Here is a 26,887-nt window from a genome sequence, read left to right as displayed (position 1 = left end):
AAAACTGTTAGAAATAATAAATTCAATAAATTTGCAGGATACAAAACATATGAAAATCAGTTCCATTTCTGTACACAATGAACTATCTCAAAAAGATCATTCTTAATTAAAAAAAGATTTCATTTACATAGAATCAGAAAGAATAAAATATTTAGGAATAAACTTAACCAACTAGGTGAAAGAGTTATACACTGATGAAAAGACATCCAATGCTCATGGACTGAAAGGCTTAATATTGTTAAAGTATATATACTACCCAAAGTAATCTACAGATTTAGTGTACTCTTTATCAAAATCCCAATGGCATTTTCTACAGAAATAGAAAAAATAATCCTCAAGTTCATACGGCACTACAAGAAACTCAGAATAGCCAAAGTAATCTTGAGAAAAAAGAACAAAGATGAAGGCGTCACATCTCCTGATTTTAAAACATAAATAAAGATAGAGTAATCAAAACAGTATAATACTGGTATAAAAACAGACATATATACCAGTGAAACAGAAAAGAGAGGCCAGAAATAAAGTCACATATTTATGGTCAATTGATCTTTGACAACAGTACTAACCATCCACAATGGGAAACACTGGTGATGGGAAAACTGGATATCCATATGCAAAATAATGAAACTGGACCCTTATCTTATGCCATAAACAAAATCAATTCAAAATGGATTAGAAATTTAAACATAAGATCCAAAACTGTAAAACTCTTAGAAGAAAACTTAGGGGAAAAGCTTCAGGATATTGGTCTGGGCAATAATTTCTTAGATATGACACCCAAAGCACAAGTAACAAAAGCAAAATTAGACAAATGAAACTGCATCAAAGCAAAAATCTTCTGCAGAGTGGGAAGAAAATCATCAGCAGAGTACAAAGGCAACCTACAGAATGGAAGAAAATATTTGCAAATCATGTATCTGATAAGGGATTAATAAGCAAAATATACAAGTGACTCCTATAACCAAAAATAAATAAATAATGACTCAACCAAAAACTGGGTAAAGGACCTGAAAAGGTGTTTCTCCAAAGAAATACATACAAACAGCCAACAGGCATATTAGGGAAATAATTATCACTAATTAGGGAAATAAAAATCAAGCTACAATGAGATAATCACCTCACAGTTGTTAGGATGGCTATTATCAAACAAAAGATAACAAGTGTTGATGAGGATGTGGAGAAAATGGAACCCTTGTACACTGTTGTAGAAAATGTAAAATGATTCAGTCACTATGGAAGACAGTGTGGAGATTACTTACAAATTTAAAAATAAAATTACCATATCATCCAGAGATCTCACTTCTGGGTATCTATCTAAAATAACTGAAATTAGTATCTTGAAGAGATATCTGCAATACCATGTTAATTGCAGCATTATTTACAATAGCCAAGAGACGAAAACACAACCTAAATGTCCACTGATGGATGAATGGATGGTAAAAATATGGTCTTTACATATAATGAAATACTATTCAGCCTTAAAAAAGAAGAAAATCCTATCATATACTATGAATGGATTTTGAGAAATTATGCTAAAATGAAAGAAGCCAATCACAGAAGGACAAATACTGTACAATTACACTTAAAAGAGGTATCTAAAAGAGTCAAATTCAGAAACAGAGTAGAACAGTGGTTGCCAGGGGTTATGGGAAGGAGGAAATAAGGAATTGCTGTTTAACAGATATGAAGTTTCAGTTGTGCAAGCTAAGTTCTAGAGATCTGTTGTACAGTGTTGTGGTGTACAATCTTGTGTACTGTGCACTTAAAAATGAAAGAGGGTATATATCACCTGCTAGGTGTTCTTACCACATTTTTAAACACATATTTGACAGATAAAGTGAAGTCTGATGGCTATAAATTTTTGTTTGCTTTCGTTTTATAAGTATTTTTAAATTGGAAGGCAGGGGGCACATTCTGAAGTGAAATTGGAAGTTTTAGTAAGGTTCAGACCTTGCTGGCATTATGTGCCCTGCTAAAGAATTTACAATGATTCCTGTATGAAATGAAGTGACAGTAAAGATTTTACTTGTAGGGGTAATTTTGAATATTAGGAAATAAATTGCTTGACAGTGGTAGTGAGAGTGTATTGGAGAGCTGGAAAGGATATGAGCTTACAGAACAATTTGAAGGTGGTTGCAGTAACTTAAGTGCAAAATCTCAGGCACATAATTTTAAACAGAATGGCAAGAAATAGAGCTAAGGGAGGGAGACTTGATTTTTAATTAAGTTGTTGGTGTGCCTTGATGATTGATTAGAAAAGAAAGGCATGATTTTTACAGCAACAATCCTGTTTGAGTAACTCTACAAAATGCTGGTGTCATTTACTGAAGCAGGCAACTACAGAAAACGTTTTTTATCTGGGAGAGAGAATGATGAAACAGGTTTTGTTCTGTTTTGGGCATGTTAATTGTGAGATGTCTATGAATATCACATTGGAGTTGGTAAATTTTAACTGGATATTTGAATCTGGACCCCCAGCATGAGATTTAGACAAATGTTACAGATCTGTGTGTGTCGTCAGCACCGAGGTTGTAGTTAATTGATTGCAAAGAATGAGAAAGCAAAACAGTCAGCCTGTGAGGAATGCCAGTATTTATGGAATAAAATAGTAAAAAAGAAGAATATTGAGAAAAAGTGTCCAGAGGAAGACTTTTCATAGAAATCAAGGGAGGAAAGAGCTTCATAATAAAGGGAATTATAAACTATTCTTACTGCAGAGGAATCAATCAAAATGCTTAGAAAATTATTTGTTTTATCAAAAAGTTACTTGTCACTTTCTTAGAGTAGGCATTTTCAACATAGGTAGGTGTGAAAATTAGATTGTAGGAGAGAGTGTAAAACTACTTTTTGTAAAAGTTTGTGAGGACAGTGAACAAGGTAGAGTAATAACTAAAAGGTAATGACAGGGAGAAGCATGTTTTGAAGATGAAAGGAATGTACATGGTTAGAGTTGAGAAAGGGGATAATTATTCCATTGAATTCCTTGGGGCAAAGAAAGATTAGATACAAAGTTCAGGTTACTGAGCATTTTTTTTTTTAAGGGATATCACCTTTTTAAACTTAGAAGCAAAGGCAAAAGATTAGGTGAAAACACCAATAAATATGTATACACAAGGACTGTAAGTCACAAAATCCAAGCATAATATATTTGATATAAAAGAATATTAAATAGTTTGTCTTAGGTTAGAATCTAAAGGAAACCGACATTGAAATGGAGTTTTGGATGCACAAGTTTAAGAAAGTTTCAACACCACCTGTGGCAGAGTGAGGGCAGCAGGGCTGTGCAGAGGGAGAGGCTTAACTACAATGAAGTTGCAGCAAAAGCCTCAGTGGCTGGAAGGGGAAACTCAGAAACTCACATGGTCCTTCAAAGTTGTCATGAATCAAGGAAAAGAGGCTGCACCCTGGCACCAGGCATTAGACAAGGGCCACCCCAGGGAGAGAGCGTAACTTGGGTAAGACACTTCCCTTTACAAAGGAAATTTCCTGGAGTGGGACTCAGCTATGAGCTATCAGCAGGCAACATTCCTGGCAGCTGAGGGAACCTATATGGCACGTAACAATCACTATAGGGATTTAAAATGATCCTTAAACTTCTGGGTCAAGATAGCCAGTGACTACCTGAATTTCTTTATTTTGTCCTAGCCTCATTAAAATGAAGAGAAAAAAGCATGAAGAATTGAAACCACCTCCACTACCATCAAGAAAGAAATAGAAAGGTTGTACTTAGAGACTCAGGCATAAATATTTGAGCATCCTAGATGGCTCAGAAGGTTGTAATGTGTGGGCCTTTAAAAACCAAGTATCATCACCAAAAACAAAACAATACAAAAATTAAGTATCATCACAGAATAGAGTCAGTTTTTAACATAATCTTGCCAGAGTTTCATTTTTTTGAATAGGTACAAAGTTATAATAAGTCTCTAAGAATCTCTTATACAGATTAGACTGTGTAATTTTAGGAAAAAATATTCCTTTTGGCAAATTATATTTTCCCCCCTAGTAACAGGAGAAAGTAGATTCACTCTTCACAAGAGGAAGATGCTGAGCTATACTTGAAGCACCATGATGTTTATACATACCTAGGGGGCCTAAGCCCATGCCACTTAAAGCCATCGGAAACCTAAAATAAATATGGTTCTGCTTATAGGCAGCTACACCTTGAAGCAGCTACGTTTTCAAGCCACAAGAAGGGAAAATAATGTGGAATGTCTCAATAGGCAATGGAATGGGAATGGAGAATTTAATAAGCATCCCATGAGACTTAAATGAGAATTAAATCAGGAGATTGGGTAAAATAAATAACAAAGGTGCGATACAGTTATTCCTCTAAAGGTCAGAAAGGGGAAACTTTAAATGAATTTATTCAAAAGCATGAAAAATAAAAAATAATTTCTGAAGAAGCATTCATTTCAAGAAACTAAGGGGAAAAACCTCAACATAAATATCTAATCCTAAAGAAAGAACTAATAAAGATAAAACCTGAAATTAATAAAATAGAATAAAAATTAAAGTTACTTGACAAACTGTTTTGTGCAAAAAACTTAAGGACAAAAATACAGACACACTTCTGGGTAATGAGATTACACAACAAAAATGAAGGAGGCGGGGAGGAGAAGGAGGAGGAGAAGTTGTCGTCAAAGATGTCAAAGTCTAACTACAGTTTCAAAGATGATAAAGTGTTTTTAAGAGATCTTTATGTGGAAATGGTCTTAGCTGTGATGGAGTAACAGACTGGATTTGCTTCCCAACTGAAACAAACAAAAAATGTACAAAGTATATGAAACATATTTTTCTCACTGGACAACAGGCATCTCAGGATAGCAATCTTTGAAAGAAGGGAAACAAATAAAGTGAGTCCCTAAGGTTGTTCAAGCTCATTTCTTGGAGGAAATTTCTAGGAGGAAATTCAGGGTCAGGATGTGTAAACAGAGCTTCCTGATCTCCCTGAATTGAGGAGACACAACACCGTATAGAGTTCAGGAAGAAGAAGGTGGCTAGAATACAAGAGGCAGAATTACAGAATGGGAAGAGTTACACAGAGAGGGAGTCTTCAGAGGATTTCCCTCCTATCTTTATCTGAATACTGACTGGCACACATTCATGAGGAATCATCTCATGACCAGAGAAAGTTTTCTGGAAAGAAGCAGGCAGAACATCACTGAAGATCATACGGAGCTGTGAACAGTTCATGTTCTGAACAACCAGAGTGGAAAGTTCTTCGAATGCATGGGACATCAAGTAGTGTTCTCAGTACTGGGGCCAAATTTACCATAAAGGCTATTCAGGGCTTGTCCAGCAAAGCTTAAAAGCAAACATGAAAACCATCAAAATGTTTCTAAATAACTTAACTAAACCCTAGAACAAAATCCAACAATATTTAAGAGAACACAAAAATTCTCAGACCCAATAACATAAAATTTACAATGTCTGATATTCAGTAAAAAATTACCTAGCATGTAAAGAAGCATGGAAATATAAATCTTAATGAGAAAAAAAATCAATAGAAACAGACCCATAAATAACAGATAATAAAATTAGTAATAGTAGTAATAAGAATAATGATAATAATTGCTTTGAATGTTAAACATGTAGCAGCATTAGGCTAAGTGCTTATCATCCATCCTTCAACGTAGCCATTTTTCAAAAAATCTATGTAAAACACAATTATTTTCCCATTTCAAATGGTGTAGAAAACCTGGCCAACAACACAGAACAACATGGCTGAAATGAGATTGACTTTCAAGTTTAGCCAACTGAAAAGAAATGTTAAGCATATGCTCTTAACTACATCATTTTATTGTCATTTAAAGTTACAGAACTATTCATTAATGAGTACTTCCTAAAGTGACTTAAGTGAGTGGAAGTAAATAACAGTATTTCACAAAGTCTGTCATCATTCTGATAATGTTTAAAGACTAAATTGGAAACTTCATTTTCACTAAATTCAAAATAAGTACCTCAAATGTCCAATTATTACTCTATAAGGCAAATTAATGAACATCTTTTTATTTAAATAGTTTTTCAATGTATTCTAAAGAATGCCGTTCACCATATGTAACTGGCTGATGCAGTTTCACAGCAGATATTATATGTCAGTAGGAAGATATGCTACCGGCCCTTTAAGAGAAGCCCCCGTCTTTCAATCTTGACTTCACCTTTCCAAAATATATCTTGCTTCTTGTGCTAGATTTTACATCTTCCAATCATTTCTCTGGGAAGAACATCTGGAATTAGCCTCCCCAATTCTCATCCCAAAGCCAGACTATCAAAATGTCGAGATTATCAAGATTAAATTTGGAATTCTGGCATTACTAACAATCTGGCCAAATGCCAGAACATGTGAAAATTAAGTTTATGAAAATTTATGATTCATTAAGAAAATATTTTTAATACGAAGATACAATATTGAAAAGCTAAAAGTCAAACAATTCTTATACTGAAAGAATTTAGACTGGGGACAAAAAATACCACAACCATATAAGGATGCCAGTGATTGTATCAGTGGTTTTGGAACCATCTATGTGGTCAAAAAAGACACACAAACACATATCATATCATGTATTCATAGAGATGAAAAGCTGGAATGAAACAGATTAGATGGTAACTAATGGTGAAATTAACTAATGGTGAAGTTTAAATGATTACAGTTCATTCAAATGTTTTAATATTTGCATTACATGACATATATATGCATTCTATAATAAAAGCTTTCATAAGATTATTTACATTAATTTTATTATAAGTATCAGAAATACTAGAAATGCCTAATTATGAAAAACTAGTGTCTGATTTAACACCAAATTTGGTTCATTTAAAAAGTTTAACACATCATTTGGTTCACTTGAAAATTCTTCAGTCACTCATCTCATTTGTGTAATTTAAATAGTTCTATTGAAAAATGAATACACACAATATGTGAGTTTCAACTGATATATAACCTAAAAGATAGTAAAATAGAATTGTAGGCATAAGGGGACATCATTATGATGAAAGGATATCTCCATACAATTTAGTCCAGCCATATATTTTTCATTTCTTAAAAATAAAAAGCCTATGTATTTACTTTAGAGTTTTGTTGAAAGTAAATATTTTCCCAGTAAAAACAAGTGAAATTTCCCTTGTAGAAATCACTATAAAATCTTTAAAATCATGAAGAGGACTTTCTAAGAGAGTCACACGATAGTGATGTTCTTTAATTTTCTTCAAAGAAGTAAGACTACATTTACATTATTATAGACTATTCGTATTTGAAGATAGTTGCTATAAATTAGAAAAATTATTTTTACTGCATATAATGTTTGGTAAGCAGTTTTTAGTACTGAAACCCAGTGCTGAATCACCTTTTTCCTCCAGTGCAGGTATAACTTTCTTGAAGTTTAACAACCGGCATGGGGCATTGGCAGGTTCTCCTTCCTAACTGGAAGCAACTGACTCCCTATTGTGTGACAATTAAAAAGAAAAATGTAAGATAAAGAATTTCAAGGATAAGAGGTTAAAATTTAGTAGCAAAAAGAGTTGGTTTGTTGCTATTCCAGCCTAACAGAACAAAACCAAAAAACCCACATCAACAAACACCTCCAAATATCTTTCTTAACTTTTATTGTATGTTTTCTTGATGCAAAATTTCTCAACTTACAGACATTAACCTAGACACTGGTATACCTGTATGTGGCAAGACACAAAGAGGCCACATTTATAATAAACTTTATAATCCTAGTAGTTTCCATGCAAATCTACCTAGCATACCAGAAACAGCAAGTGTAATTTCCATCCCTTGATTAAAGGATAAAAGCCGAGTATGCATGATTAGACTTAACACACCTCAATACTGAGCTGAACTGACATTTACCTTTGAGACTAAGTATTAGCATCAAATACATCTCACCAGACTACTTTTGCAGTTTTAACAGTTACTGGAGACTGTTAACTTCCTGGAAGTTCACCAGGACCTGGTGTGTATTCTGCAAGACAAGGCCAACAAAAACTAAATGCTGCAGCCTTCTTGAATCAGTTTGGATTATTATTTATTCCTATTACTTAAAGGTATTTTATTGAGGTCATTTTTGAACTAGGCTTTGGACATTTGAGGGAACTGTTTGAAGAAGAGAAAGAGAAAAACATTATTTCAGTAGGGGTATAGTACAAATAAAGTTCATGATGAAGTAGAGGGCATGCACTAAGATCATAGAATAAATCAGACTAGAGCAAAAACAGCCCTGCTGAGGAGAAATGGGAGATAAGTTTGGATGGCTTCCAACCTGTTACTCTTCCTCACGCAAAAGTCCTTGTTCAGCTCCTGTTCAAAACATCAACTTATACTTCTCTTCCGTTTTCTCTCTTTTATCCCTTACTCTAAAGAATTCCAGGCCATTCCACCTCATCTTTGTAGAGTTGGTTTACTGGGTCAAAGTTAAGATGATCGTGTAAGTTATATTCAAATTAGTAAAATTTGAAAGTGAAAGAGAATGTTATTGATTATTACATCATGACATCAGGTATAATCCAGGTTGGTCCAGATGAACAAGTACATATGGGCACTCTATTTATCTTGAGTGAATAGATGGGCAAAAGCAGCCCATCAACTTAGCTTCAACTGTATCGTCTCCATATTCAAAGATGCATGACAACAGATACACCCTGGATCCTGCCATCATTCAAAACAGTCTCACACCCAAAACTTTTATCTACAATGATATCTGACTCCCGATCCTAGTTATCTGCCCTCTCACTCCCAGGCCACTTGTTGCTTAAACACATTCAACCCAGCAATCACTTTGCCTATCTTTCCTTACTTAGATTCCTTCCTCAGAGGGTCATATGGTTCCCTGTTCAGCAATAGCAGATCATCCGGACCGTCAACAACTTTTTAACCTAACCTCATTTTCCCCTTTAATTTCCACCTTTAAAATGCAAACCGTCTGTTTTGGTTCATCCTCCTCTACACCTTGGCCTCACTGAGGTAACATATTTCCAAACATCTTGGATACATTTTCTTGTGCTGAGTTCTGGATGAATTGACACCCTTTTCTTTTTTTTTATGTGATTTTCATTTCCAGGCACCCTGTCTCAGCCATTAGATTTTGAGTTCTAAAGCAAGGGTATATACATGTAGCGGAGATGCATGTCTGTGTGTACTTTTATGACATATGTAAACTATGAAAGTTTATGAAAATGTGAATATGTGTTATGTTTTTATAAACTTTCAGTTTTATAAACTTTAGTTTAAAGCAATGCACAGTGAGCATTTAAAAAAACAGATTTATAGGCTATTTAAAGCTCATATATCCTTTAAAGCAAGTACTGGGTATACTGAATAAAACATCAATTGGTAAAGTAAGTATATCTCCCCTCATGTTAGAAAGTAATAAATGTTCTTAAAGAATCACACTTGATGTCTGTGTGCATATGCATTTTAAAACTTTGTTTATAGGTGACTATTTCTGTTGCTTTAATCACTGCTTGAAATGGCTGCCTTCATTTAATCCTAACCTTAGGAAACAAGTAATTTCATGTTCAAATTAACCCAAATTTCACCCATTATATTGATTATGTTAGTGTTACTAGAGAATTCAATTGTGTATTATACAAAGAGGTCTATTTAATTACAGAGGTTAATGTAGTGAGTATAAGCATCCTAGATGAAAACTTTCAATTGTTCACTTCATTGTATGATAGTCTATTGCTTTTGTGTGCATCCATCTGTGTGATTCCTACTGGATCTTTACAGAGAAAATCAGATGGTTCTGCACATGATCAAGAGAACAACTGCTTAAAGATATTTGATTTAATAATACAATTCCTTCCAATTCAATGAGCATTGATTAAAAATCTACTCTAAAGCCAGCATATCATCAGATCCTGTGTCCTTTGGTGATATAAAAGAGTAATAAGATAATCTAAAGAAAAAAACAAATAAAATCAATCTGGTTAGGAAAGTCATGAACGTATCTATCCATCCGTCCATTCCTCTACATACATATATACATGTTTTTCTCTTTTTCTACTCCCTATACATTAACAAATTCATAACTTGAATCCATCCCATTATTCCCATACTGAAAATTCTACACTGTTTTATTACCAATACATTAAAGCCTATATACAATATGCCCATTCAAATTTCAAACCTTATCTCCAACTGCTCTCAGATGCAAAACTTCTATTTCTATTAAACTAGCCTTCTTGCTGCCTGTCAGACACTATGGTTTTATTTTGTTCCTCTTTCATTGTACAAAATAATCTTGACTACATACTTAAATAAGTGCATAAACAATAATTTTGGGGGATTTCACTGGGGGACATTCACTTAAACCCGAACAGTTATAAAGGAATTCATGAATGGGTCAGACAGCAGTCGGACTAAAAGGATGGATAGAATAACATTAGTTAATTGACATGTTGCAAACCAACATTTTCGGCAGCAAATTTTACCTCCTTAGTTTTTCATTTTAATATTTTAATGAGGATTTCAAAAACACATATATTTTACTGGTTAAATTATGTGAGCTTTTTTGTCAAAAATTTTGTGGGGTCAGAGGAGATAACAAAGCATTTAGAATTTGGAGTCTGGTCTGAAGAAAGAAAGGAAAACTGAACTTTCTTTTGTTTCTAAAAATATTCTAGATGAATACTATTCTTTTTCATTAGAAATAACAACTTGTTTTTAAACAAATTCAAATTTTTAAATGTTAAATTAGTTTTGATATTAAAAGGAGAATTAATGAAAACGTTTTTAAGGTATAGAATCAATTAATATTATAAACCTTCCTGACTGGTACAGAGCCAGATTCAGGTGGCTTGGCAGTGAGCCATTATGTAGATGAATCTCTTTGTTTTTATTATTTATAGACATGAGTGCTATTTTAACTATGTGATGCTAAATGAATGAGAGCTGTCCTACAGGAAATATGATGAAAATGCAGATGCCATTATGGAAAGTCCTTGAATCCCCCATTCGCCATATCCCCCTTCCCCCTATACCTTAACCTTGGATATTCCCTTGTTTTGAACAGATTAAGTCAGTTGGTTAAGAATTTATGATTAAAGTGAGCTTCCGCCCTGTCTTTTTTGCTGTTTAATGTTACATGGCATACTAAAAATTATACCATAAAATAGGTAAAGAATACTTCCATTTTTTTGGTGAACTATCTTGATTTTTAAAAATAAAATAAGGAAGTAACATTTTAACATTATAACTAGGAGCTGGATTTTCAACCATTGTGGTAATGGAGCAGCTACATGTGTAAAATAAAATAAAGAAAAACTTAAGCACATGTGCACTTCATGATGCTAGGAGTACATTTTCGACTATGTTATTTCTCAAATTTAGTTAGATCATTCATTTATTATTCTTGCAATTTAATTTCCTGTCACCAGGTGGAGAAAGTGTGCTAAAGGTAAACCAGGGGTTAGCCCCTCAGGCCAACAGCCTGTTTTTGTAAAGCATTAGATGTAACACAACCACTCGTGTTTATACATTGTCTCTGGCTACTTTTGCATTACAATGACAAAGTTGAGTGTTGTGACAAAGACTGTAAGTCTTGCATATCATAAATATTTACTATCTGGCCCTTTAAGAAAATGTTTGCCAATCCAAGGTCTAGGCAGTAAATTTTATGATTTAAATTGCAAAATAGCTCTCTGTTTACTTTTACCATATTTAATCATGAATTATTACTCCTTTATTCTTAGATTATGTTAAAAGAGTTCTAGGATGTTAGTAAGGATAATACTAGTCACTGTAACAACAAAAGTCCTGTGTTACAGATGTCCAATAAATAGAATTTTATTTCTTACTTAGACAAAAACCTATTGAGAATGTTCCTGATTGGCAGTAGATTTTTCTTCCATGTGGTAATGCAAGGATTCTTTCCATCCTCCTGTGCTACTCAGCATCTAAGTCTTGAGTCTTTTCTTTGCATTCAAATGTTAAAAAAAAAAAAAAAAGAAATGGAAAAGGCACACCTACCTCTATAAAAACAAAAACATAAAACACACAACAATCACAACCACCACAAAAGCAAAGAAGCCCAGGAGTGACAGACACACATGTTACTTCAGCTCATAGTCCACCAGTAAGAAATAATCCCATAGCTCCGCTGAAATGCAAGAGAGCTAGAAAATTTAGTCCCTGAATTGATAACCACTTCACAGAAGTAATTCTACTCTCTGAAAAGGACGGTGTGGATGCTTGGTAGGCAGGGGCATTGTCACTCCTGGATATCAGTTTTTGTCAACTTGACATCAATTTATGGATATTGTAGTTTGAGTAGATATTTCTATATTGCTTTTTTCTACATGCTGCTTTTATAAGGTCACTTTTTCAGTTGGACCAGTCTTTGTGTCATTTTTTGGAGGCTGGGAAGTACAAAGTGAAGGAAATGCAGTTGCTGTGTTACACGTTAACCACTGTGTCTGACCATAAGCAATTACTGAAATAGTATCTTCCCCCACCCTATACCTGTCTGCTTTAGTTGCTTTTTAGACAACTGAAACTCCTTGGTTTTATACGAATTTTTTCTTCCTGGTTGCCACGAGGACTGAATAACTTACTTAACAAGCAGAGGGCTTTCTTCCTTTCAACCTGCACTTTTTCTCCCAAAATTCACAATTATGATTACAGCATCACCTATGCTTTACCCTGACCTGTCTTAGAATAAAAGCACAAACTCTGGCGTTCTCCAGTGACAAGCGTTATTGTCTGCTGCCCTTTAAAGTAGGTGTTCCAGTGCTTTGCCTACGTGAGGGGTGAGGGACATATGACTTCTACACAAGGTAAAACCCTTGTAGAAGATGGGCTGTGTGCTGTGCAGGCCAGAGAAAAAAGGTCCTAATGCCTCCTAGTTTCTACAGCTTCCTTCCTTTGGTAAAAACAAATAACAAAAAGTCACAGTTATTTACACTTTCAGAGTTTACAAAGTGGTTTACACATATCGTGTGTCATGCAAAGCGTCCTGAACACAGAAAACTGGAGCGAGTACATATTTGAACTGTGTATTGTCACAAAATAGGAAAATGAAAACATTCTGTGCTTAACACCTTGTTCATATTTACCCCATCTGAGACTGGACGAGGCTTTCATGAAGAGAAGCAGAAACACCACACAACCGGGAAGGTAAAACCATGGCCATTCCCAAACCTCAGAGCAGATTGGGGCAAATTCTCCTAACTTCATGTGACGGACTTCATTTCTACCAGTTTCCGTACTCTTCTGATCTCTCTCTGCCAGCATGTCCCCAGCAGTGCCCTCATTCAATACTTACATCCTTCTTGAACCTGGCTTCTCCCCCTAAATGAAACTGTACGTCCTTGATTATTTTTAATATTTTGTGGTAGGGCTTCTGATGCTTCCAATCACATTCCTGATTTCACCTTTTTAGGACAGATCTGGTAAATATGAATCTGATGTATCTAGAGGTTCAAACCTGAGCTCTAACTGCTGCTGATACACTCAACCTAGGACTCTTCATTACGAGTTCTCTCTGTGGGCCAAAAAGCTATTTATTAATCAAATGTGTGTATTATGTGGGCTATTTAAGTCTCTATTCCTGTTATTTCTTTAACTAGAACGTGTTTATATACATCTTAGATGAAGGCATTATTTTTAAAATTTTCCTCATAGTTAATAACTCCCTCAACATACCTGTACCTCTTTGTACACTCATTATGCATTTGTTTTATTCCATTTGGCATAATTGTGAGTTTACATATGCATTTCCCCTGCTAGGTCTTGAATTCTAGGAAACGTGCTAATCTGTGACAATTCCACTGGGCTTGCATACTGCCATAGACATAATATGCTTAATAGGTTTGTTGAAAAAAGATTATCATGAAAGTTAGGTTCTTGCTTTTTATTTATTTTCTACTGTTTTTAGAAGGAAGAACAAATAATTATATCAACTTATTGGTTGGTAGACTAAGGTGTTTTTTTTCCCCCCAAATGGTTGTTAAAAACAATTTAAATTTTGTAGCAAGCACAGAAAGGAAAACAAATATACATAATATCTAGTGAAATAGGTCCCAAGATTTAGAGATTCTTAATAAAAATTATTTTAAATTAACTGGCTAATTTCATCTCTGCTATTTTCCTTACAGAAAGGACTGTGTAACTTTTAAATTTCCCTTGATCCTTTTGCTGCTAAAAATACCAGAATTTCAGGTATCCTGCAATGCTAACATATACTTATTGAGTTAATAAATGAAGTAGAGAGATGGTCATCCATTATTTTGGAAAACTAATTTCATTTTCTATAATGTTTTACAATATGCAACTTGGAAAGAAAATGTTTTGGTGGGAAATTAATGTTCCTTTTTTCTGGGGTAGAGACTCCTAACTGATTCAGAATTTCAAATAAAAATTGCAGATATTTACACAGATCAATCATTTTCTCCTAAGATAAAACAATAATCTTCCAAAGCAAACCACAGTTTATATTTATTCATTAGGGGATATCCAAGGATCATGGGGTTGGGAGAGGATATTGAAATTTTCTTGAACACCCCCTCGTGGTACAGTAAGTTAGTTTCTGGAATCTGTACAAAAAGTTGAATTAATTACCACTGGGATGCACATTAGTGATTTTGTGAATTCCCATCTCACTTTCTGTTTTAAATAACTTTCAAGCGCAACGTATACCTTTTATCAGGTTGCATAAGAAGAAATCAATGTATTTTTCAAGGGAAATCTGAAAATAATTTCATATTCAAGTCTGTTCAATTTTTCACCTATAACAAAGCATATTCTAATTTATTTCAATCTAGAGTAAATAAAAATCACATTAATAAGGAATAAGTTTCTACAAAATTTATCTGTCCATATATTGGCACTAAATTATTTCTACCCTTAGATTTTTATGTTCGTAATGATTAAGAGTGTTGGAAAATACTTACGGAAACATCTTAGAGGCAGAAATCTAACTGGAAAATATGACATCTTTCTACATAAGTAACTGATGCCAAGACAAGAAAGATTTTGTAGTAATAAGCAAAATAGAAGGACAGCAATGCTTACTCATTATTTAGGCTTAGGTAAAACAGGCAAAACTGTATAGCATAGGCCTGTATTTTGAAGATTTTTCTAATCTATTTGTCAGTCATCTTTCCTCTACTCATCTTATTTCAAATTGCAGGTCTGATTGTAGTTTGCTGCACACATTCCAAATCTGTTGTAGTTTTATGAACTTTGATCTGCATGGTAGGTATCAGCAGACAAGAGAGAACATTTAAAAAGCACAAGAAATCTACTAATATACTCAAAGAAAAGTCAAAACTCATAAGGAAAAGTCTTTTAAAATTAAAATATTATTGTCAAAGGAAAAATAAAGCTGGATGATATATTTCAAAATATAGGATTAAAAAATGGAGAAGGAAGATAGGAAGAAATAAGTCACAGAGTAAATACAGTATGTTCAACATTTAATTAGTGGGTATCCAAAATGAAATTTAGAGGAGATTACTAATGAAATAATAAGCATTTTGAGAACATATAGAGGAAAACTACTGTGGGTATAATAACAGAAAAAAAAAATCTAGTGTATTTCAAGAGTAGAAAGAAGAACAAAATCTTCACATTTAAACAGCTCTCTAAGGGCTAATGTAATACATGTAAAAACAGCCCATATGTCTAGAAGCATAATTGTAAATTTTCCTAACACTAAGAATAAAGAGATGACCCTAGAATTCTTCAAGAGAAAAAAGAAAAGTCTATCTACAGAAACTGGTTAACAGATATAGTTTAAAAAATCATCTATAGACTCAAGCATAAAGAAAAATAAAGAAACCTAGAGATAGTAGTCAAAAAGAACTGGTCTAATTCTCAGGCAGGACATTATTTGGCAGGAGTAGAAAGTCAGCTGACCAAATGGCATCAGAAGTCAGAGCCCTCTGTAGGACGGTGGGGGAACAGGGTAGTCATATTCAGAGGAAATTGAATTATTCTGCATCAAAATACAAAAAGAATGCAAAAACGAATGTAAAAACAAGAAAAACGTGATGTTGAGTTTTCATGTTGTTAATTACGAGTTGAAAGCCTATTTTAATGACAGATATGAGGATTGGAAAGGGATTTTTTGGTGAAGTCAATCATCCAGAAAAAAAGTTAATACATAATTCTTAAGCAAATTAATTCAGAAAGAGGTAACAGAAAATTTATTTGCAGTTGCAGAGATAAACAGAATAAGAAATAATTAGAAAAGTTAATAAAGTGCTTACTTCTAGGAATGAGGAATGAAGCATGGGGAAAAGGGAGGTTTCATATTTTTCTTTGTACCCTTCTAAACCATGATGTTCTACCATGTGCACATATTGCTTTTATAATAGATTTATTCAAATATATTTATTTGCAAATAAATCTTACTATTTGCAAAATAACAATATGTGTGAAGGATAAAGTAGCAAAAACAAAATAGACAATATTCCTTTGTGTGTGCGTGTGTTTGTGTGCTTAAAATATCATGTTGAGAAATGTGTGCAAATTTTAAAAACCTCAGAGTTTTCTGACTTCAAAATTAGTATTTATTCCATTAAGTAAAACAAACATTGGCCCTAAGGCAACAGAGCCTCTTGCCTTGCACAGTTCCACTAGTCTCCACTGATATTATATGTGAGTGGGGGCCCTTTGAGTGAAGGACACAAACTCACATGAGGAAGGGAAGATAGTCCTTCACATAAAAAAGCTTCATGAACTGCAGACTTATGTACAAGGTTGGCTGATGTTATTTTTCTCTTTAGAGCCTGAAACGCTTCTGAGAAGAGCTATATGAATCAGAAGTCTGCACACCCCCATGCTGTTCATGTGTTCCTGGGGAAGGGTTTATTCATTTTTTCCCTAGGTAGGCAGGTGTCTTAAGGTGAAAATGCAGTTCAGAAGAAATGAAATTATAGATTAATATTCTTCACTTTATCGAGAGACTAGAGAAGGATTACTGCAGGTTCTATAGAAACTGTTGCTATCAACTTTCTTCTCCACTGACAGTAGGAGGATTGAACCTCTTTGTATTTAACTTAAATTTAATAGTTTACATTTGATAACGTCAAAATCTAGAAACCATGCCTAGTCGGTTACATCTCTGTCACCAGTTGAAGAGGGTCTAAGGGAAGTTATTTCCTCTGGAAAATTCAAGAAGGTATGCCACTAATCTTAATGTGGAAAATGAGGTAGATTTTAAGTGGTGTACAGCATTTTCAGATTGCTATAAAAGTAAAGATCAGCACATGTTTTCTTAATTAGAATCTGGCTAAACAGCAGAGTAATGAAAGCTGTGTCATTATATGCTGTAATTCACATTCCATTGAGTTTTCTAATTAGTGAAAGATAAAGACCTCCAATTAGGTTTCTTTAAAAGCAGGTCTGACAGGAACCTTTGAACATTTAAAATCTTAACGATGTATGGATAAAGGTTCAAAGTATTGTGTTTTTAATAGAAAAGATGTATCTTCATTTTAAGCAAACATGAAAAAAAGCTTTGGATACCCTTGATATCCAGCTGATTTTCCAATGTATTCTCAAGTCAACTGGAAATGCAGGCTTTCTGAATCACACTGAGTTAATGTAGAAATGATTTCCTAAAACACCACAGTGAATAAGAGTCCAGACTTAATATAGTCCTCCAGTAAAAAGTCCAAAAAATACTGAAACAAAAGAGAAGCTGTCTCACTTTCCTCTAAAACTTAAAGTATTTTGAGAAAAAGTAGAAAATGAAGTCAAAATGGATATCTGCCTTATCTTTTATTTCTTATATTAGCATGTGACTAATGTCAACTGAAATAAACTCACATAACGTGTGAATTGTGGGTTAAGTTTTATTTGGGTCAAAAGAGGATTATAGCATGGGAGATAGCATCTCAGATAGCTCTGAGGAACTGCTCCCAAGTGGCAGGGTGAACTCAGTATTGTATATATGATTTTAGCAAAGAGGGGTACGTGCAGTCAAGCACACATTTAGGCAGAGGCCTGCTGCTAGTCACAAGGAGCAGATGTCACCATTAATGATTTTAGTGCTTTTCTAGTTATGAGAACATGCAAGAATTTGGGCTTACAAAATCTTCTCCTGAAAATAACTAACTATCGGAAGGCTTGTTCAGTCAGTTTTCCCGGAGCACAAAGCACCTCGTTCCTGATCTCCACCCTAAACTCCTTGCAGGTCATGTTGGAGGTCAGCAGCTGCAGCGGCTCGTGATTTAATCCAAGCAGAGGTAGATGGCCCATGCCAATGTGATCCAGTCCTTATAAAGGCAGATGGCAAGGGCCATTGTTAGCTGTCACTAACATGGAAGTAGATACAGCTTCACATTTTATTTACGAAATTATAGAATTTCATTTCTGTCCACTTCATCTGCAGAAAAGAATACGATCTGCAGCATAGTTCTCTTTTTTATGTTTGCCCCATTCCCTTAACATCTGTAACTTTTCTTTCTGAAGTGTTTGGAAAAAGAAGTAATGATGATTAACATGGCGCAGGCAAGAAGAATGTGCTCCCCTTACGACTGTTTTATGCAGTTCCTGTAAATTGGAGTAACAAATGACATCCTCCTTTAGCTGGATCCGAGATAATCAGACAGCATCTGCCTTCTGTTCTCTATCTCCATTTGTAGAAAGGAAATGCAAAGTTTAAAATTATTCATCTTTTGAAGTGCTAACTTCTTCCATTCCCTTCACATCTCCTCTGCTTCAGTGTCTGAGGTATCTTATCTTGATCCCTCAATACTACCAAATCTAACCCCATTCTGTGACGTTTCAGAAGGAAAAAATGCTTTTTAATACTTTTATTCTTTAAAAGCCCAAGCCAACTTTTTTTTTTGCTTAGGAAAAATTGTTCTCAGCTATGAAACTGATACTTTTAAAAAAAAAAGCCTAACTGATCCTCCTGTACATTTCTAAATTAATTAATTCCTCTGTTTCAATCCAGGCAATGCTTTGCTGCCCTGAAAGCATGGTTGCTGTAACTCATTCTAGATTATTTTCATCATCTAGTATTTTGAACCCACCTGGGAATCTATGGTTTTCCCTTTGTTTAGGTCAATTGTCCTCATCAGGGTGTAGGAGGAGGTGGCAGAGGTTGCTCTGTGTGATACATCATAAATTTTGAATCTTTACCTATTCTCTGTAACTGATGTATTATTAAAGTGTGGTTCTGGTTATTTAGGAGGTAAATAACCTTTGTTGTTTGCAAAGCTAATCAGTTAGATGAGGTGATATTTGACGTCCTCAGGCTCTAAATATCTATAACTTAAAGTCATTTTGAGAAGCAATTATCTGACCTACTCCAAGACCTCTATTATGTACTAATTGTTTAAAATTAGTATTAAATTAAATTCTATTAAAATTAAATTAAATTCTATTAAAGGTTCTTCTAAAAGGATAAAGCCCCACAACAGCATTAATCTTTGAACACAAAGATATTCATTCCCCATTGAAAAGCTCAACTCATCTGGTGAGATTTCAATGCATTTCCAGTGTTTCAGAGAAAGTATAGGTTCCATCATAAACAAAACTTGAAATATGTCATATTACATTCAAATGTCTTGATTTCTTCCCTGTTGTTCAGTTGCTTTACACATATTTTATATCACCTATTTAACAAATAACTGTGGGGAGTTTGAGATTTGCAAATGTTAGCCACTATATATACTAGATTAAAAAAAGTTTCTTCTGTAAAGCACAGGGAACTATATTCAATATCTTATAATAACCTTTAATAAAAAGAACATGAAAACGAATATATGTATGCATAGGCATGACTGGGACATTGTGCTGTACACCAGAAATTGACACATTGTAACTGGCTGTACTTCAATAAAAACAAAAAACAAAACAAAAAAAAAACCCCAAAAACAATTTTGGAGACTCTTACAGAAGTAGAATATAATTATAGTTTCAAGAAAGTTTACAATTTAGAAGGTTGAGTTAAATACAGACATAATTGAAGTACATATTAGTTTTACATTTCTGTGTCATAAATTACCACAAACTTAGTGGGTTAAAACAACAAAAATTTATTATTTCACAGCTTTCATTGGTCAGAAGCCTATGTATGAGTTAGCTGGGGCCTCTGTTCAGGGGTTCACCAGTCTAAAAGCAAGGTGTCAGCTAGGGCTGCAGTCTCATGGGAGGATCAGTGTCCTATTCCAAACTCATTGGTTACTGTCAGGATTCAGTTCCTGGTAATTATAAGCCAGAGATTCTTTCTTTCTTGCTAGTTGGCACCAAGGAGCAACTTACTAAAGGCTCTCCACCATTCCTTACGTGTTCTTCTCCAAGGCTGCACGCTCAGTAGCATTTCCCATGATTTAAATCTCCTCCTTAAGAAAGGGTCCAATCTTTTTTAAGGGTTCCCTTTATTGGGTCAGGTCCACTTAGATTAATTTTTTGACTAACTCAAAGTCTACTGATTACATCTGGACAATCCCTTCCCTATCTAAGGGAGTTTAATCATAGAAGTGATACTCCATCATAGCCAGTGGTCTAGCTTACAGTCAAGAGCAGGGGAATTATCCAGGGCAGGTACACTGTGCATGGAGAAAGGTAGGATCTTGGGGTCATTTTAGAATTCTACCTACCGTAAGTACAAACTAGAACAAAATAAATGTCTAAATAAGATACAAAGTAGATTTATGGGACTTGAAATTTTGCATACTACCTATATACATCGATGAAGAAATGTGAATGAGAAATGGTGAAGCAAGTCTCAAAGCACGTATTTTTCCCAGGTGGTAGATAGTGCCAAAGGAAGAAAAAAGGTATTTCAATAGATAGCAAGACATACACTGTAGTGAAATATGCAAATACAGGGACTATTCCTGTAGCCCAATTTGACCAATAAAGCTAATAAAGCTTAATAGGAAAGATTTAGGTCATTCAATGAAAGTCCGTAAACACTGCTTTTTTCAATAGGCAGTGAAAAAATTTTGAGTATTTAAGAGAGTTGAACTGTCTCCACTTTGCCCTTTCAGGTACACTCTCTGCTCTTCACCCTAGAAGGCCCATCTGGTGGAACCACATTCTTGACAGTCCTTGCCTTTGGGCTTCCTGTTGGGTTTGCCTAGTCAGAAGCAGTGGCAGGACATCTATGGGATGTAAGGAGAGTTAAGTGGATTATATCCTAAATTTTCTTCGTGTGAAGCTGGCTACCTCCTTTATGACAAATGGCCTCAGACCTGGCCCTTTGTATCTCTGGGTTCCAGTTATCACTTTCTTCTCTCATCACATCAGGTACAATAATGGGAAGAATATTGGTATGCAAACCCCTGGGTACGGTATTATCCTTGCGTTCTCTCTTTACTCATCCAGCACCTTTTTAAAATCTCTTTATTAAACTCTCTTCAAATTACCAAATTTGAATGTACCATCTGTTTGCTGCTGTGACTTGCCTGAAATTGGAACTGACGTAAACAAAATTTTTGTGGGAAGATTAATATGACAATGATGAAGAGATGCTGTAGAGAGGGAAGAGACTGAATACATTAGCACAGATAAGAGTCACAATGAAGGAATGAACTAGGTAGTGAGCATGAACATATAGGGCAGATGATAACAAGAAATAACACAGAGGTAGAATATGTAGTAATTAGCACATAACTAAATGTAGGGGATAAAGAAAAAGAGTATTAAAGGTAGTTCAAGGATAAAACTTGGTAACTAAGTGAATTGTCATTCCATTAGTAGAAATATCGATGACTGAAGGAGAAATTAATTTAGTGGCAAGTTTGTTTCTGAACTAGTATAAACAAACATGGTGGACATTCAAATAGAGAAAACAAGTAGGTGGTTAGAAAGGTAGATCTGACATTTCAAAGGGTAGTTGAAGCTATAATTATGGACTCAAGAACTATATAAAAGATGTTATAGCTGAATTCATAACAATTATTATGTCTTGAGAAAAATCAAAGAGCAAAGAACGTACATACAGGGACAAAAACTTAAGGCACCTCTTCATAGAAAACTGAGGACAATTTTCAGAGAAAGACAGGGAAGTGTCTCTTCTTTTTCTCTTCAGAGACAGAGATAGAAAAGTATCAGATTAAAAAAAAATGTTCAAAGTTAAAAAAAAAAAATAGAGAAGAACTTTTTAAGAAGCAGGAAGTGGTTGGATTAGTGCCTACCTGGCACCATCAATTCAGAGGTACTCTGTCATCTATTTTACTAAGTGATAATGTCATCCTGACCCAAGCTGTTTGGACCATGGGTAGACATCTCATCCAAAGATAATAAATTCAGAGTCTGGTTGGTGGTCCATGAGTGAACACTTGCAGGATACAATATATTTGGCCAAAGAAAGTCTTGTTTTTAATAATTTATATTGAGAAAACCAGGCAGACTAAGTAAGTAGAAGTTGTAGCTAATAGTGCCTGAGATATAGTAACATTGTAATGACTATCATGGGTCATGTGACAAAAGTAAGAGGCAACAGTAGCAAATAACAAGAGCAATAAAAGGCAGCTAACTGGCAGAGGAAGAGACATGGCAAAAATAGGAATCACATCAACAATACTGGTTGTAGATCAATGATTCACTGTTGAGGCTAAGAGAACTGCATTAGATTCAAGAACCACCTTCCACTACACCACATCTGTTTGAGGCTTGGCCCAGTTAAAATTTCTGTTCTAGATTTCACTTAGTTCTCTACACATATCCACTAAAAAACTGCCTGTATTTGTGCTAGCTTGAGGGTCTATCTGTCTATCTGTTCCTAACAACTAAATAGGCCAAAAAAAAAGAGAATTTTTAAACTCTTTCTCTCTCTCATATAGATAGATAGATGATAGGCAGTTATAGATAGCTATACAATTATATATGTGATAATTATATATGTATATAGATAAATAAATAAATATGTATATATACATATGAAACCACTAGCAGTGGAAATCAAGAAAATAACTCTCAGAAGGACAATGACAATGGTAGGAATTGCGGGGACACTACTTAGGTGAACTAAGCTCTTGCTCACTCTAGGATGGCAAATTAGCAGTTCATGACTGGTGAAATTATTAATAAAGCTCTCCCATGCAAAGCAAGAGTATTGAGAGGTATGGAAGGAAATATACCAAAAATGATAACTACTGTAAAAATCTAATAGCCCCTAGAAATAAAACTGAACCATCTTTAGCCCCTGCTTCCCAAGTGCCATGTTTTGTGCCATCTGACTGCCACCTCACCCTTTAACCAGTAAGGTATGCATAACTGACCAAGAGCAGCAACACATTTGCTGATTAACAACCAGTAAGTGCCTTCCTCGAAAAGATTAACTGGCCAATCAGATGATCACTACCAAAAACTGACATTAGGAATCAGAGAATCTGATCTAATCAATGATTAGAAAGTGAATTTGAAAGATGAAGTGTAATTGGAACCAGAGAGGTCATGATAGATCTTGTTTACTATAAAGTATACGATGAAGCTCTTCAGTGGCAGAAAAGCACACTTGCAACAAGACAGAAACAGACTGTAGTTATTAGCAATATAATCTTAAAGATACGCAAAATCCTTCTTGTTGGAGTCCTTAAAACTACTCTGAAAACAGTATAATCTTCAAGCTCTAGGTTCAAAGAACTTCAGCATCATTGTAATGCCTATATTTGGATTTGTTGACAAAATATCAGATATTTAGCCATATTCTCCTCTTACAACTCAATGAGACAAACAAACAAAAAAAGATGGTTTCTAGTGCAAACAGTAAAAGAGTTTGAGGAAGATAAAGAGATTGAAGTGTATGTTGTATTTGGGAAAAAGGAACTCATTAGTGACCTCTGAGAGCAATTTCAGTAGAGAGGTAGGGAAAAAGAATCAATTGTAAGAGATAAGACTGAAGGCATAAATGGATAATAAGAGATGAGAGAAAATGGCTTTACAGCAATATAAATGAAGAAAGCTTTTGAGGAGAAGGAAAGAGGTTAGGTCAAGGAATAATGGGGCACAGTTGGATCAAGAAAAAGGTCCTTTCTGTTGTATTGCTTTGTCTTGAAGTATTGAAGAAACCACATAATATTTTTAAGCAGCAGAGTAAGGTCTGTAGAGAGGATTACTAAAATGTAAACTTCTAGATAAGTGAGATGTTTTTTATTGTTCAAATATTTTCTAACACTTATAAAATTAAATAACATAATTACATCATCTGCCCTCCAGCTCTTTAAAAAAATTCTATTAAAGGTTCTTCTAAAAGGATAAATATCCTGAATAATCACTTGGTTCAACTTCCCATTTGGATTAATAAAATCATTCAGTGACCCACTGCCTAAATCAAATGACTGAACTGTATAAGGTTTGGAGTCCTGATCAGTCAACTAATATTTTGGTATTTTTGCTTTCCCATTACTTCTGTGCCCAAAGGATTAAATAAACTATCTTTCTATAATTTCTAATTGTACCTCAAACATAAATGTGAGGCTATATAGCAGTTTAAGAGGAAAGGATCAAGACAACTGTTAATATCGGAGTGGGTTATTTGTACATTGTCTACAGTGGACAGCAGATCTGAATACATATTCTAAAGAAATTATAATCTATGTTCTATATACATTCAATGACTTTTATTTACATGACTATTTGGGAGAAGATTGATATACATTTAAATGCAGTAATTTTTAATACTAAAAAAACCCCAAAAAACCTCAAACACTAGAATGGGTCCAATGACTGTGAAGCATCATGGGTCTTGCCTAAAGGTGGGAGCAGACTAGGGAAGGGTAGACAGAGGTCACAGTAACGGGTTAGAGATTTTACACTGGAGTTATTTATTCAGCTAAATTCAGGCCTGGAAAGGGGGATCATCAGTGGTGGTACACTACAAAAAAATGCCATGGAAATTTCTACATTACAAATAAATTGATAAAAATGTGATACAGAGAAATATCAGACTCTATATATAATATATGTAATATGAACCTTAATAATGTGAACGGAAATACTGCAAACCATATCAGTAAACAAAGAATGCTGAAGCCATCAAGTCATCAGCGGCTGCTGCCACCCCCCAGTGAAGACAAGCCTGCAGCCCAGCCTCTGCAGCCACTCACAATGGTGCACCCTGAGGGGACTCAGAATAAGAAAGGACAGGATACTGGCCCTAGATGGCTAGGTGCTTGTCAAAGGAATGAATTCAATGAGCCCAAATGTTTGCTTCCTCCCACACAGAGAAAAGCACTAAATTCTTTAACTTGAGATGCCTGGTTTTCTTTAGATAACAAGTAATCTTTTATTGTTCCAACTACCTGGTCTTTGCTGTAAAGCTCCTATATATCCCAGCTCCTTCCCTACCTCTTCGGAGCAGTTCCTCAGAGCCATCTCGAGTCCTCCCACCAAATAAAACATAACTCTCAACTTTTAGGCTGCGCTTTTATTTCAGTCAACAATAATAAGGTTTATATTAACCGCTAATATTCAATTCAGAGATTGAAATGAATGAATTAGGCTACTACAAAGACAGATTGAATGTCATGTTCACGTAACATGTTGAATGTGGTAGCAACAAATTTGAAATTTTCAAATGTCTAGATGCAACTGAAATATGTAGAACTACTTAGTCAAAAATAATTTTGACAAGTATATTTATATATATTAACTATTGCTTTAAAGCTCATTCATTTACCCAATAGCTATTTTAAATCAGGTATTTTGCAAAGCACTGGAAACTCAAAAATGAACATCGATCTCTGTTTTCAAAATGTTCCTAGATAATTGAAATTTTTAGAAGTCACATCCCACCACATTATCAGAAACTAACTGGAAATTTAAATTTTAAATTTAATTTTGAATTTTGAATTTAAGAACTTTGAGTTTAAATTCATTAAAGCATCTTTACTTGTAAGTAGCAAATCCATTTATATCATGATATATATGAAAACATATTCAACACATAGAAATAATGTGGTCTTCATCTCTAAAATGGTTTAAGTATCTATTTACTCTATCAATAAAAATTATGCCTGAGTAATTTTTCATTTTAAATTGTATTTTAAAAATTTTGTTCAGCTTTATTGAGAAATGATCAGCATATAACTTAGTGAAAGATGTACAAAGTGTTGATTTGATGATACACTTATATCTTGCAATATGATTACCACCATAGCCTTAAGTTAGCTAGCACCTCCATCACATATAATTTTAAATTTTAAATGGTTTTACCCTTATGCCCTTATCTCTCATTACTCTTATTACAAACATATATTATATAATAAAAACAAACTTGAATAATTTTCCAAATTCTATTTTTAACAATTTTTTAAATTTGTTTTTGTTTTTTGGGGGGGTTAGTTAGGTTTATTTATTTATTACTGTTATTTTTTATTTAATAGATGTACTAGGGATCGAACCCATGACCTTGTGCATGCTAGGCATGCGCTCTACCACTGAGCTATACCCTCCCCCCATTTTTAACAAGTTTAAATGCATGTGTAATCCTTGCTATCCTCTGGAGTATGGAGGGCTTCCAAATTACATAGAGATTGGTAGATGGACAGATATAGAATATCAAGTTTAGTAGACTTAAAAGATTCCACTTTAACGTTTTACATGAAATTTCTTATGAGTTAAAAATTTGGATGAAAAAAGTGATCAGTCTAGTAAAATTTTTGATTTTTTAAAAATTTTATGCAATTCAGATTGTAGGAAGGAAAAGGAGATTAAAAACAAACTATACCACTTTAATTCATCTATATTGAGTTTGCATGACAATGTGACCCATTTCTGTATCTCTGTGTTTGTGTGTGTCATGTATGTTAAACAATAAAACTGTAAAAGTACTTTTTTTTTTAATGCTCTTGTTCAGACTGATTGAATCTCAATATCTTAGCGCAAAGCAGAATAATAAAGAAGGTCAGATTGGCAGATTTTTGGCATAGTTCTTCCCCTTTCTCTCTGGTTCTACCATTTAAATACTTCCTTCTTTAA

General features: G+C 34.3%; 1 long non-coding RNA gene across 4 annotated transcripts in view; it reads right to left on the bottom strand.

Moving 5' to 3' along the window:
* Window positions 1–26,887, bottom strand: part of LOC140696184 (uncharacterized) — a 704,768-nt gene that overhangs the window by 71,554 nt on the left and 606,327 nt on the right. For 3 of the 4 annotated variants that reach the window (XR_012072317.1, XR_012072319.1, XR_012072318.1), the window contains one exon: window positions 7,344–7,438. The exons of the other annotated variant lie outside the window; for it this stretch is intronic. This is a non-coding gene — a long non-coding RNA (uncharacterized lncRNA). The remainder of the gene's footprint in view (window positions 1–7,343; window positions 7,439–26,887) is intronic. 4 annotated transcript variants of the gene reach the window in all.

This window comes from Vicugna pacos, chromosome 1, assembly GCF_048564905.1.
Source record: "Vicugna pacos chromosome 1, VicPac4, whole genome shotgun sequence".
NCBI lineage: Eukaryota > Metazoa > Chordata > Mammalia > Artiodactyla > Camelidae > Vicugna > Vicugna pacos.
Note: the sequence above shows the minus strand (reverse complement) of the source record. Positions and strands in the feature narration are given on the sequence as shown.